The sequence below is a fragment of the Salmo salar genome, chromosome ssa15 (genome assembly GCF_905237065.1).
Source record: "Salmo salar chromosome ssa15, Ssal_v3.1, whole genome shotgun sequence".
NCBI classification, from domain to species: domain Eukaryota; kingdom Metazoa; phylum Chordata; class Actinopteri; order Salmoniformes; family Salmonidae; genus Salmo; species Salmo salar.
Window position 1 is genome coordinate 60,923,209 of NC_059456.1, and position 12,329 is coordinate 60,935,537.

The 12,329-nt window shown below is 41.7% G+C and overlaps 1 long non-coding RNA gene across 1 annotated transcript; it reads left to right on the forward strand.

Annotated features, from left to right (window-relative positions):
* Positions 1-4,238: 4,238 nt before the first annotated feature.
* Positions 4,239-6,876, forward strand: LOC106571872 (uncharacterized). Its single transcript, XR_001321025.2, has 2 exons — positions 4,239-4,929; positions 5,455-6,876. It is a non-coding gene; the product is annotated as an uncharacterized lncRNA (long non-coding RNA).
* The last annotated feature ends 5,453 nt before the right edge of the window (positions 6,877-12,329 follow it).

Genomic DNA, 12,329 nt, shown 5'->3' on the forward strand with positions numbered 1-12,329 from the left:
AGGTTTTACTCTAACTATTCCCTTGGTCGTTGTTGTAAATGAGAATTTGTTCTCAGTCAATTTACCTGGTAAAATAAGAATAAAAAATTGTGAATTTGGTCACCACTTTTTATTGCTTATTTGATTGAATAGAAGCTTGGTAATGGTTAGGTTGTTACGAATGCACTGTCATAAGTGGATGCACGTGGCATTTCGGTGTTGTGCCTGTTGTCATAGAGATAGAGGACTCATTATGGATACAACCCATTTTAACATGGACATAATTTTAAAGTAGTCAACTGGTTGGGATTCCTATGAGTTGGATACGGTCAGAGCAATCAGTAGATGAAGAATATGAAAATGTACTACTTTAAAATGGAGATAGCCTCAGTGGCACTGCCCATGCTGTCACAGATCTATAATGTCACAGATACAAAGATGAGTCTATCTATTTCCATGGCCTGTTGTTCACATGCGTATCTGCCCTCTCGTTGGCTGGAATGGTCCCTCCTGATCTTGCCTCCTCCCGCCTGCTTTTCATCTTTGAGGACATGTATTTCCATTGTCAGAGCTTGAATATCTTGTCAATATAATAGACAATCTTTGCTTGCGCCTACATGTTGACTACATGAACTTTACATAAATCATGTGATCAAAGGTCATGACGTTTTGATTGCAGTCAGAGAGAAAGAGAGGCCCAATTTGGGGTAAAATCTGTCTCCCTCCAGCAGTTGATGTTTTTTCATTGTTTCTCCCACCAAGCAAGGAGTTTTTGTATAGAGGTCAATGACAGAGTGTTGAATTTGGTCATCAGAAAAGTTGATTGCTACATGAGGGTTATTTGATCGAATAGAAGTTTCGCAATGCTTAAGTTATAAGTAGGACACGTGACATCCCGGCAACTTTGAGAAAAAAACACTTTATATCGGAGTTGTCTCGATGGAGCGGGTTGAGAGTTTCAAGTTCCTTGGTGTCCACATCACCAACAAACTATCATGTTCCAAACACACCAAGAAAGTTGTAAAGAGGGCACTACAACGCCTTTTCCCCTTCAGGAGACTGAAAAGATTTATCATGGGTCCCCAGATCCTCAAAAAGTTATACAGCTGCACCATCGAGAGCATCCTGACCGGTTGCATCACCGCCTGGTATGGCAACTGCTCGGCATCCAACCATAAGGCGTTACAGAGGGTATCCAGGACCTATATACTAGGCGGTGTCAGATAAAGTCCCCAAAAATTGTCAAAGACTCCAGTCACCCAAATCATAGACTGTTCTCTCTGCTACCGCACAGCAAGCAGTACCTAAGCGCCAAGTCTATGTGCAAAAGGCTCCTTAACAGCTTCTACCCCCAAGCCATAAGACTGCTGAACAATTAATCAAATGGCCACCCGGACTATTTGCATTGACACTAAATATTTTCTTAACTCTATTTTCTTAAAACTGCTTTGTTGGTTAAGGGCTTGTAAGTAAGCATTTCATGGTGAGGTCTACACCTGTTGTATTCGGCACATGTGACAAATACAATTTGATTGATTGATTGATACATATTCATGGTATGAGGCTAGTAGTATAGCCTCTCACTCCATTGAATACAGGCAGTTAAAGTCAACAACCCTCATTGAATATTCAAAATAGATTACAATAATGAGATGTATCCACCAATCCAAAGAAAGGATAGGTGGAAGCTCGACAGCCCGCCATGCCGCTTTGTGGACAACAACTCCCATTGTTAGGGCGGAGACGTAGCTTGTCAGTATATCCATAATCTTTGCTGCAGTCGACTGTACGTTTCTGCAGTTGCTCTTTACCGACTTCATCCTGTAGCCATTGACTGCATTGTGGGAGGCTCTACTGTCAACAAATCATTATAGAGTGTTTTTGTTTGATCTACATGAAGGTGACTAAAGATGTGACTGAAACAGGAACCAACTTTGCCGGCATTCATTAATACAGTGGATGAAAGTGATATTTGAGAATCTCTGGGTCCATACTTGCGAACATAAGCAACCATTTAAAGATTAACAGGTTTTTCGGCACAAAATGCGTATCGGCCAATTAAAATAGTTTATTTACTTTTTCTCAGTTTACTAAAGTAAAGAAAGTAACAATAACGATGCTATATACAGGGTCAATGTGCGGGGGTACAGGTTAGTCGAGGTAGTTGAGGTAATTTGTACTGTACATGTAGGTATGGGTAAAGTTACTATGCATAGATAATAAACAGCGAGTAGCAGCAGTGTATCACATGCAAGCAAAATCAACAATTTTATTTGGTTGATAAGCTTTTTGTGCTGGAGAACCTGTTTAAATTTAAATGGTTGCTTATGTTCGCAAGTATGGATCCTTACTAACTAATTTATTTTACAATGTACACATATGTGTGTGTGATATGGGGATTAGAGGCATGTTTATTTCGGCATTATAAACAAACTTTTAGGCTATAAACAATGACAGCCCTGCAATTTTGATCTGCGCAAAGATTATGGATATAATGACAAGATACATGTCTCTTCGCCCTAGCAATGGGAGTCATTGTCCACAAAGCGGCAAGGCTCCTGCCTATCCTTTCTTTGGATTGGTGGCTACATCTCATTATTGTAATCTTTTTTGAATATTCAATGAGGGTTGTTGATGTCAACCACCTGTATTCTATGGAGAGAGTGCTATGGTACTAGCCTCATGCCATGAATATGCATAGCCATCTTGAGACAACTCCGATACTCCAACTTTCTTTCTCAAAGTTCCCGGGATGTCATGTGTCGTATTACTTATAGCAGTACACTCGTAACCACTTAAGCCTTACAAAACTTCTATTAGATCAAATAAACCTCACTTAGCAAATAAGCCATACATTTTTTTATACCAAATTCGACAAATAGAGGGAAACAGAGTTTCCGCAGAGTTGTGCTCTTTTCCTCTCTGTCTGAGCCTTGCTGTTGAAAAACCATATTAGTGTCGGACTTTCGGCTGTCACAGATGCACCTCCCCCGACTTCACTCCTCAATCTTGATTCTCAAGATCTTGCACACTAATGAGATGATATTGAGCCCACACTACTACACTGTCTGAGCCAAGGACTACATGCTTTCTGGTAAGTTTTGATTACAATACTGGGTGGAGTGAATATATTTTATGTGGCATACATGATTTTTCGTTAACTAGTAAATAGTAGCCTATAACAAAGTGTGTTTAAATAATTTCTAACTTGTTAACAATTTCTGCTAGTTTGTTTTTGCTACCATGTGGGTTTTAGCTTCCTTGAGCCTGAGGACTGTTAATTCACCTGTTTCTATACGTTTCATTTTAAAACATTTTCTTACAAAGGAGTTGTTTAATCTAACTGCTTAACTATTTATCTGTACATGGATTTGTATTTGTTTTTTTACAATGTTCTTTCTAATCTTTACAGGAAAATGCCACGGGCACTACCTGATGTGTGGAGACATTTCACTGCAACTAATGTAGAAGGAAAGCTGTGTACATTTGCAAATACTGTGCCAAATCATATGTGAAGACTGCAACAAAGATGCAGAATCATCTGGCCAAGTGCATAAAGTTCCCTCAGCGCTCACAACAAGCAACCTCTGACAAAAGTCCCTCTACTTCTATTTGAGGGGAAAATGATGAATCAGACACCTTATCGATAGCAACAGCTCATGGTCCTCCTGGAATCAGAAGTTTTTTTGGACTCAATGGAGGAACGTAGTCAGAGAAATGCTGATTAATGTCTTGCTCCAGCTGTGTATGCAACTGGTTCACCTCTGATGCTCACAGGCAATGTGTATTGGAAGACATTTCTGAATGTTCTTCACCCAGCATACACCCCTCCAACCAGACATGCTTTATCTACTCATTTGCTGGATGCAGAGTTCAACAGCATTCAAGTGAAGGTCAAGTAAATCATAGAGAAAGCAGACTGTTTTGCAATCATCTCTGATGGGTGGTCAATTGTTCGTGGGCAAGGAATAATTAACTACATCCTCTCCACCCCTCAACCAGTATGCTACAAGCACACAGACACAATGGACAACAGACACACCGGTCTTTACATTGCAGATGAGCTGAAGGCATTCACCAATGACCTTGGACCATTGAATGTATTTGCACTGGTGACAGACAATGCTGCAAACATGAAGACTGCTTGGTCAAAAGTGGAGGAGTCCTACCCTCACATCACACCCATTGGCTGTGCTGCTCATGCATTGAATCTGCTCAAGGACATCATGGCACTGAAAACAATGGATACACTCTACAAGAGAGCCAAGGAAATGGTTCGGTATGTGAAGGGTCATCAAGTTAAAGCAGCAATCTACCTCACCAAGCAAAGTGAGAAGAATAAGAGCACCACATTGAAGCTGCCCAGCAACACCCGTTGGGGTGGTGTTGTCATGTTTGACAGTCTCCTGGAGGGGAAGGAGTCTCTCCAAGTAATGGCCATATCACAGTCTGCCGATATGGACAGCCCCATCAAGAGGATCCTCCTGGATGATGTATTTTTGGAGAGAGTGGTAAGTAGGGATGAAATGGTTACCGGTTTCACAATAAACCACGGTAAAATTCCCAACGGTTAGTATTACCGTTTCAAATTTGAATTATCATTAAAACCGTGTTTGATTACCACGGTTTGAAAAACTCATGGTAAGTACTGTCCAGCATCAACCAAAGTTAGCAACAGTCTGACGCAGGCGCAGCATGCAACGTGGGTTTTGTTTTGTGTGAAAACATGGCGGAAGACAGTGACAGCACTCTGGAGATTTTTCAGCCTTCTAAGAGGACCAAATCTGAAGTGTGGTCATATTTTGGGTTTTACAAGAGTGCTGAGGGAAACTTAATCGAAGATGGTCACCCAGTCTGCAGAACATGCAAAAATAAAATCGCTGTGAAAGGGGGCAACACTTCAAATCTCTTGAGTCATCTTCATGACCACTACTTTATAGCGAATGCAAGGTAAGTTCACTTTTAGCTCAATGCATGATGTGGGGACTTCGGAATGGGGGAAAATGTCATGGTTTGTCTGTCTAACTTGCTAATAGCTTGTCAATAATGTAAACTGAAGCTGTCAGTGTTACCTACTCTTGTAAAAACACAACACGTTGTTCTGCTGCTGTATGCGTCATGTGTCTGCAGACTCTATTCGCCCATTGCACACTATAACACCTTATGTAGTTTAGTCACCCAACCAACATATTTTGTTTATTTAGAATCCGGCAGTCATCGACTTGGTTGTGAAAGTGTTCCAACAGGAGAAACACTATAGCCTCCTTTACAAGACTCCTGTATTTATGTCATTTGTTGGGCTCATTGCAATTACTATCATTGTCTTCTTAATACTCATTTGTATTTATGTAAATTGTGCATGGGGTCATTGCATATACTCAAATGCAATACAGAAGATTGTGTTTTAATAATAATTGTTATTATAATGTAACAACACCAATATTAATAATATATTTGCTATTCCCTGGTTTACAGAGTGGGCGAGCAGCAGGCTAACCCAATGATGCTACTGGTCCTTCCTCATCTACAGTTGTGACAGACACTCCAGCAAGCATTTAAAAAGGCAGGCTGCTTATGCACCCACATCAAAAAATGCTCAAGACCTCACTGCAGCCCTTTCATATTACATTGCAAAGGACATGATGCCATTTCAAATTGTTGAGTGGCCTGGCTTTCTGAGGCTGATGGAGGTTGCCGTGCCTCACTACAAAGTGCCTTCACAAACTTTATTTTCCAAGACTGAAATCTCAAATCTGTACCAGGTTAAAGCTGATGTTGGAAAAAGTTTGGCTCAAGGCACATGGTTTGCTGCAACTAGACCTCTGGACCAGCGGGGGTGGTCAACCCTACATCAGCTTCACTATCCATTACCTCACCCCAGACTGGCAACTGGAATCAAACTGCCTGGAAACACAGTTCTTCCCAGAAGATCACTCGGCTCACAACATCAAGAGTTTTTTGAGAATATGCTGGAAGAGTGGGGTATCAACAAGAAAGAGAGAAAAGCAAGCTGCCCTCAACATGCCACAAAAGGCTCTGATCCATGATGTGGAGACCCGATGGGGATCTACACACAAAGCACCAGCAGCACCTCCACCACCAACACCCCCACAGCGGCATCGGAGGGGAAAGGCCTGGCTGGGTTGCTGAGAAAGATTACCTCAACAAGGCAGCAGAGGTGAAGAGGGTCAGATTCTGACCACCCCAGAAGACAGAGGGAAAGAAGAGATCAAGGACTACATGTCTCTGCCACCCATTCCAGCAGAAGAGGATCCACTGGTGTGGTGGAGGGACCCCACCCATTCCAGCAGGAGAGGATCCACTGGTGTGGTGGAGGGGCCATACATCAGAGTTACTTCACCTTGTCAGGGTTGCCAGGAAGCTTTTGTGCATCCCAGCAACCAGCGTGCCATCAGAGAGAGTGCCAGCGGGCACATTGTCTCCCATTGCAGATCACTACTTAAACCGGACAAAGTAAATATGCTGACATTTTTACATTTCAATCTCAAGTGAACAAAGATGCATACATACAGGATGTTAGGCCAGCAGCACCTTATTTCTTTATGAAGGAGAGAACGGACATACAATCAGTGCTGTTCATTTTGATTTGTTAACATATTTTGTGATATTTTAATGTCAACACCTGCACATTGGATTTGTTTCCATATGGTTGTATTGTTGTTACATCCACATTGCTTTACTTGTGTTGCTTTTATATGCACATTTAATTTGCTTATTTAAGGTTTTGTTCATTAAAACCTGCACTAGGGAAACTTTTACCTCTCATGGCCACATGGTGCCATCTTTAATGTTATAACATTAATGTTTATGCACAAAGTACATAGTGCTGCTCATTTTATTGTTTGTTGGTTTTCAATATAAAACTTGGTGAAATGATTTCAGTATCTGTATCAATACTTTTTGAACATTTCCAGCACATTTTAACAATACCACGATAATACTGATAAGTGATACTTTCGGTCACTATAATCGTGATATGAAATGTTTAATCTCTAGTGGTAAGCAGCCTGAAACTCCTGAAACCTATAGCAGTAGCCATTGCACGGATTGAGGGAGACAATGCCATCCTGTCTGATGTTCACTCTGCTTGCAGATGTAAGAGAAGAAATCCCTACTGCCCTGCCCACTTCACTGTTGCTCCAAGCAGAGTAAACTGCAGTTCTGAAATACATCAAAAAAGCGTGAGGACTTCTGCCTGAAGCCCACACGCCGCAGCGTACATGTTGGACCCCAAGTATGCTGGCAAGAGCATCCTGTCTGGATTGGAGATGCTTAATGTGAGTCTGGAAGGAGAGTTTACAGTCTAGCCAGACACCTAGGTATTTATAGTTGTCCACATATTCTAAGTCAGAACCGTCCAGAGTAGTGATGCTAAGCGGGCGGGTGGGTGCGGGCAGCGATCGATTGCATTTCGTTTTACTAGCATTTAAGAGCAGTTGGAGGCCACGGAAGGAGTGTTGTATGGCGTTGAAGCTCATTTTGAGGTTAGTTAACACAGTATCCAAAGAAGGGCCAGATGTATACAGAATGGTGTCGTCTGCATAGAGGTGGATCAAAGAATCACCCGCAGCAAGAGCGACATCATTGACATATACAGAGAAAAGATTTGGCCCGAGATTTGAACCCTGTGGCACCCCCATAGAGACTGCCAGAGGTCCGGACAACAGGCCCTTCGATTTGACACACTGAACTCTATCAGAGTAGTTAGTGAACCAGGCGAGGCAGTCATTAGAGAAACCAAGGCTGTTGAGTCTGCAGATAAGAATACGGTTATTGACAGAGTCGAAAGCCTTGCCTAGGTCGATGAAGACGGCTGCACAGTGCTGTCGTTTATCGATGGCGGTTATGATATCGTTTAGGACCTTGAGCGTGGCTGAGGTGCACCCGTGACCAGCTCGGAAACCAGATTGCATAGCGGAGAAGGTACGGTGGGATTCGAAATGGTCGGTGATGTGTTTGTTCACTTGGCTTTCGAAGACTTTAGAAAGGCAGGGCAGAATGGATATAGGTCTGTAAGTTTGGGTCTAGAGTGTCTCCCCCTTTAACTTTTTAAGGTATAGGGGGCAGTATTTTCATTTTCGGATGAAAAGCGTGCCGAGTAAACTGCCTAATACTCGGGCCCATCAAATATTTGCATACTATTAGTATATTTGGATAGAAAACACTCTGAAGTTTCTAAAACTGTTTGAATTATGTATATTTTGTCACATCCACCAGATAGGTGCAGTGAAATGTGTTGTTTTACATCGTCAGCCATAGTAGTACTGCGCCCCTGGAGCAAATTAGGGTTAAGTGCCTTACGCTTGGGCACATACGTTGTGTGCCTCAGATGAACAAACAATCCGTGAGAGCCACACAAGTCGGTTTACCAGCCTAATACTTTACTGTGGCTATTTTGTCTCAAATTTTGGTGCAAGGACAAACTCATTAGACGCTTGGCAGAGTAAGTTCCAATAAAGTTTATTCAACATTCTGACTTGTAGGGACTGTTCAGCATGCTGGAATCTATGTTCGGGATGAGTGTGGAGGCTTGTCCAGTCCACACTCGGATTCGTAGAGGCTTGTACTCATTGTACCCTAACCCCAGATACCCATTTGCATTACAGCCCACTGCTTGATTTGGTTCTATAACAGAAATAGATGGTGTTGGCCACAATGGGTTGCAGCAGTCTGTTTGGCATGATAACAACAAAGGACTTGGCTAGCCTAAATTAGAAACAGACCAGTGCTCAGGCTAGATGCCAGTGAATGAGTCTGTCTGTAGACTAATAAGGTCTGTTAGGTTAGATCAGTGGTCACCAACCGGTCTATCGCGATCGACTTGATCTCCAAGGCATTTCTAGTCAATCGCCAAACATTTCTGTAAAAAACCCAACGACCAAGCCTTCAACCACAAGACCACTACATTCCTGGGTTATCTTTGGTCTCTTTGTTGCCTCTCTGATTAATGCCCTCCTTGCTTGGTCGTGTGTTCTTATTTTTTTATTTGATGGTGGTAGGTGCAGCCAATTCAGCTGCCCTGTGCGCCGGGTAGGCAAACTGTTGCCATTTCATGTGTCTGAAGGTACAAACTGCCTTTCCAGTGGGCCTGGAGAGGAAATCAAGTGCACTATGCTACCGCTGGCCAGTGTCAGGGTTGAACTGACTATTTGTTTGCATAACTTATATAATATACTGGGGAAGCTATGCTACAATAATAAGTATATGAACGGCGGGTAAATCAACTGGTGAAGACAAGAAGAACTACAACTGGTAACAGGAAGTGCGTCACGACGCTGGGATCAGCCTGCACGCCGACAACAGGAGGAGCAAGTTTAAACCACGCTCCTCCCTCTGACAGGCCAGCATTGAGCGGGAACCATCTCTGTCAGAGTATAAAAGAGAGAACAATAGAATGTGACGCCCTCTTCTTCTGTTTTGCCCTGCGAGGTGTTACAGAGAGACCGTATACGAACGACATATTTACCATACACGTGTTTAATTAATGCAAAGTACAACTAAATCAGAGGATACTATGTGCTGACTATTTTGTTCTGATACCAGAAACGAACTGTCGCAACTTTAACACCAGTCAGATTGCTCAGATGACCGAGCCTGCAGTAACGTAGCAGGCATAAAAGAAAGCTACGACAAAATTGATACTGTGAGATTTCAAAACGTTTAAAACCATGACTAGAGAGACTGTCAACGAATACAGCAAAGAGCTGCTGTTTGAGTGAGTTCATGTTTAACCTCTTACATCTAGACGTTCCGCTAGCGGAACACCGGCTCCAATAGCCAATGATGGGCGTGGCGCGAATTACAAATTCCTCAAAAATACAAAAACGTCCATTTTTCAAACATATGACTATTTTACACCATTTTAAAGACAAGACTCTCCTTTATTTAACCACACTGTCCGATTTCAAAAAGGCTTTACAACGAAAGCAAAACATTAGATTATGTCAGCAGAGTACCCAGCCAGAAATAATCAGACACCCATTTTTCAAGCAAGCATATAATGTCACATAAATCCAAACCACAGCTAAATGCAGCACTAACCTTTGATGATCTTCATCAGATGACCCCTAGGACATTATGTTATACAATACATGCATGTTTTGTTCAATCAAGTTCATATTTATATCAAAAACTAGCTTTTTACATTAGCATGTGACGTTCAGAACTAGCATACCCCCCGCAAACTTCCGGTGAATTTACTAAATTACTCACGATAAACGTTCACAAAAAACATAATTATTTTAAGAATTATAGATACAGAACTCCTCTATGCACTCGCTATGTCCGATTTTAAAATAGCTTTTCGGTGAAAGCACATTTTGCAATATTCTCAGTAGATAGCCCGGCATCACAGGGCTAGCTATTTAGACACCCAGCAAGTTTAGCACTCACCAAAGTCTGATTTAATATAAGAAAAATGTTATTACCTTTGCTGTTCTTCGTCAGAATCACTCCCAGGACTTCTACTTCAATAACAAATGTTGGTTTGGTCCCAAATAATCCATTGTTATATCCAAATAGCGGCGTTTTGTTTGTGCGTTCAAGACACTATCCGAATGGTAAAGAAGGGTGACGAGCACGACGCATTTCGTGACAAAAGATTTCTAAATATTCCATTACCGTACTTCGAAGCATGCCAACCGCTGTTTAAAATCAATTTTTATGCCATTTTTCTCGTAAAAAAGCGATAATATTCCGACCGGGAATCTGCGTTTAGGTAAAAATAAAAGAAAATAAAGCATGGGGTCGACTCGTGCACGCGCCTAAGCCCATTGTCCTCTGATCGGCCACTTACCAAAGGCGATAATGTGTTTCAGCCAGAGGCTGCCTCGATATCATTCATCTTTTTCCCGGGTTCTGAGAGCCTATGGGAGCCGTAGGAAGTGTCACGTTACAGCAAAGATCCTCAGTCTTCAATAAAAAAGAGCCAAGATGAACAAGAACTTGTCAGACAGGTCACTTCCTGCCATATGAGTTCTGTTATACTCAGACACCATTCAAACAGTTTTAGAAACTTTAGGGTGTTTTCTATCCAAAGCCAATAATTATATGCATATTCTAGTTTCTGGGCAGGAGTAATAATCAGATTAAATCGGGTACGTTTTTTATCCGGCCGTGAAAATACTGCCCCCTAGCCATAACAGGTTAAAGGTAAGTGAATATTTCTAATGTTATTTATGCATTTAGATGACCCCAAAATGGCGGCTATCTGTATTGCCTAGTGTATTTTTCTGAGCGCAGTACTCAGATTATTGCAAAGTGTGCTTTCCCAGTAAAGTTATTTTGAAATCTGTCAATGCGGTTGCATTCAGGAGATGTTAATCTATAATTCTTTGAATAACAGTTTAATATTTTATCAACGTTTATGAGTATATTCACCGGCAGTTTTGGGGGAGATACATTTTCTGAATGTCACGCGCCGATGTAAAATGCTGTTTTTGGATATAAATATGAACTCGATAGAACAAAAAATGCATGTATTGTCTAACATAATGTCCTAGAAGTGTCATCTGATGAAGATTGTCAAAGGTTAGTGCATCATTTTAGCTGGTTTTCTGCTTTTGGTGACGCCTGTCCTTGCATTGAAAATGGCTGTGTATAATTTTTTGTCTATGTACTCTCCTAACATAATCTAACTTTATGCTTTCGCTGTAAAGCCTCTTTGAAATCGGACAATGTGGTTGGATTAAGGAGATGTTTATCTTTCAAATGGTGTAAAATAGTTGATTGTTTGAGAAATTGAAATTATTAGATTTTTGCTGTTTTGAATTTCGCGCCATGTATCTTGTCAAGCAATCCCATTACCGGGATAAGAACGGGAAGGGGTGGCCCCAACAGGTTAAGTTCTTACTCAGCACTGTCAGCAATAACCCCATATAATGCACGCTCTTCTCATTTCCACTCTGCGCCACAAGCAGTGCCGCAGTAACGAGTACAAAGGAGTATAGGCTTGTGTTATTATTAGCGGCTTGGGTCTTTTTTAATATCATGGAATATTTCACTTTCTCTGTTCATAGGATTAACAACATGAATTTGTGCATGAGGCAGAAATAATGCGGTGCGACTTGAGTTTCGCCATCAGCTGGAAGACGGTGTCCCTTTTTGGCAAGTGTCAGTGGAGGAAAGAGAGAGCTGAGGTAATGTTGAGATGGACCCTCAGTCTGCTGCTCTCACCCGCTGCTGAGACTGACCATCAGTTGCAGACACCATCAGCCCAGTAAAATAAAAAGCTAATTATTTCAAATGTATGCTCACTCGGCTGTGTCTCAAGTAATACAACAATGGATCTATTACCGGTGTGATCATATAGCCTACCTCAAATTTTGAAA